Source organism: Triticum dicoccoides, chromosome 3B (assembly GCF_002162155.2).
Source record: "Triticum dicoccoides isolate Atlit2015 ecotype Zavitan chromosome 3B, WEW_v2.0, whole genome shotgun sequence".
NCBI classification, from domain to species: Eukaryota; Viridiplantae; Streptophyta; class Magnoliopsida; order Poales; family Poaceae; genus Triticum; species Triticum dicoccoides.
In genome coordinates, this window is record NC_041385.1 from 817002950 (window position 1) to 817005791 (window position 2842).

At 45.1% G+C, this 2842-nt stretch overlaps 1 pseudogene; it reads left to right on the top strand.

Moving 5' to 3' along the window:
• The first annotated feature begins 1315 nt into the window (after positions 1-1315).
• On the top strand, positions 1316-1816 carry LOC119280157 (annotated as a pseudogene).
• Positions 1817-2842: the final 1026 nt, after the last annotated feature.

The window sequence follows — 2842 nt, forward strand, 5'->3', positions numbered from 1 at the left end:
GGGAGTCACCTCTGCATGGTGAGGGAGGCATATATGGAAGTCGCCGACCAGGGAGGCGGATCTGGATGTCTCCAGCAAGGAGGGTGGCCATGAACGACAGAGGCAGGGGGCACTCGATGGTGAGGTGGGCACCTCTAGATTTGGAGGGAGGCGGCAGACCAAAACTAGAAGGCCGATATGGGGGAAGTGGCGGTGTTGGACGGCGGAGGTAGACCGATCGTGGGAGTGGGACTAGTAGCACAATGGGGGCACTACTTGATCATGTTTTAGGTATTTTGACCCAACCCTCCCGATGACAGCGCAAGTCATGCGAAAAACACATCGGGGAGCAAATATCAGTGTGCTTCTCACTTCCCAAATGAAAAAATCACGTGCCCCCGAAGCGAAATATCTTCGGGTCCCTCGTAGGTATCTTCCTGATAGCCATGTACGCTGTCTTGAATTTGTGTAAAGTGATTTGTGACCTGGATATAGTACCGACGCAAATGTTCCATTCCGTTCCTGAAGGTTATTATCAAGAACCACACGAACATAACCACCTTTCGCCTTGGCTGAACATCCAAGGCACGAACAGGCACACATTCCTGAAGGAGACTTCGGGGCCATCACAAACGTGCCTAATCATCACCAAAAAGTTAGTTTTGGGTAGTGAATTTGGGTTGGTCAAATAATCTCTGGTAAAATCATCTTTAGATTATTAGCAAGCATCTTTGGAATTAAGTCTACTATGGTGTCATTGTACCCCCTTTGTTATTTGCCTCGAGTTTGTCACGTTGGGGACTTCTTGTGTAATCTTTTGACCCTTCAAAAGCCAATATTTCTTGTAGAAAATTGCATGCAAACCATCCAGGCCTGCGACTTTGAGATGTGAAAATAGTGCGCATCACTTCATCCTCCATAAGTGAATCAGTTGTTCATTTAATTCTTTAGAAACTAACAGGAGACTGTTTTGAAGTAAACAAACATCTATTTTCAGATAGTGAGAAATGTTGCGAAGAAGGTACTAGATGCTACACATCAATGCAGAAGAACATGTTCAAAATTATATTACCAACCATTTCCAAACTCTATAATGTTCCAGTGCTTTTTGGCTCTAAACTATTTTCTCATTGCGATAGTGTTCGAAACTTAGTTCATAGATGTGGTTAATATCATTTAATTGATCATGGTGAGTCCATTTGGAGATATTTTTGTTACATTCAAATTATCGACCCTACTAGAATAAGGGTCATGCATCATTTATATAATACTTTGTTTACCGATGACACTATCCACTATAATTTGTTAAACCATACTGACCCTACCATGTGTTATTTTTGGAAGTGCGCAATCACTCAATACTTTCGAGATTCCGAGGAGTGAGATCAGCGACTGCATAGTGGAAGATGTTGCACAAAGACCGTCCAGGGTTACATTCCTGGATGTAAGCAGCTGCACCAAGATTGGTGCCCGTGCTCTGGATGCATTTGGCAAGAAATAGAAATCCCTCGTCAGACATCGACAAGTCATGCACACCATAGGTGTCGCTGGGATGGTGTGCCAGAATCACGAGGCCCATGCTATTGTAAGCAACATGCCAAAGCTCTGCCACCTCGAGATAGGATACATGCTCATTAAGACTATGGTTGTCGCCAAGATCGCCTTCCAGTGCCTTGACCTCAAGTTCTTAGATCGGTGTGGTTGCTGGGACGTTGACGATACGCTCTTGCAACAGAATAGTCCTTGGCTGAAAAGCATCGGCCCCCGCATGGGAGACTGCTATGAGAACCACATCTGCAAGGAGTGCACCGATGACTCGGATGATGAATACTCATGATGTCCATGAACTTTTGCATGAGTAGATGTAGTCATAATCCGAGTCATCGGTACAATCCTCCCTAAAGCGATTCTGATAGCAGTCACCACACAGGGGCCGATGGTTTTCAGCCCAGGAAACTATCTTGCAAGAGCTTATCTTCGACGTCCCGATAACCGCACAAATCTTAGAACTTGAGGTCATGGCACTCAGAGGCGATCTTCTAAATTACCTTAGTCTTAATGAGCATGTTTCCAATCTAGAGGTGGTGGAGCTTTGGAATATTGCTGGCAGTAGCATGGGCGTCGTCATTCTGGCAAACCTTCGGAACGACATCTAGAGGTTGCATGACTCACCGAAGTCTGATAAGGGTTTTGCAGTTCTTGCCAAATGGCTACACAGCACGGGCGCCAATCTTGGTGTAGCTGCATACGTCCAGGAATGTTACCTTGGGAACTCTTTGTGCAAGATCTTCTTCTATGCAGTCACTGATCTCGCTCCTCGGAATCTTCAAAGTATTGGGAGATTGTGCACCGGCAAAAGGAAACACTATAGAGTCAATAACGTTTAAAAAAATGATGCTAGGGTCATCAGTAAACAAAGTATTATATACATATGATGCATATACCTTGTTCTAGTAGCGTCCATAATTTGAATGTAACAAGAATATTACCAAATAGACACATCATGCTCAATTAAGTGTTATTAACTGCGGCTATGAAATGAGTTTCTAACATCATACCAATGTTGGGGAACGTAGTAATTTCAAAAAATTTCCTACGTACACGCAAGATCATGGTGATGGCATAGCAACGAGAGGAGAGAGTGTTGTCCACGTACCCTCGTAGACCATAAGCGGAAGCGTTATGACAACGCGGTTGATGTAGTCGTACGTCTTCACGATCCGACCGATCCAAGTACCGAACGTACGGCACCTCCGAGTTCAGCACACGTTCAGCTCGATGACGATCCCCGGGCTCCGATCCAGCAAAGCTTCGGGGATGAGTTCCGTCAGCACGACGGCGTGGTGACGATGATGATGCTCTA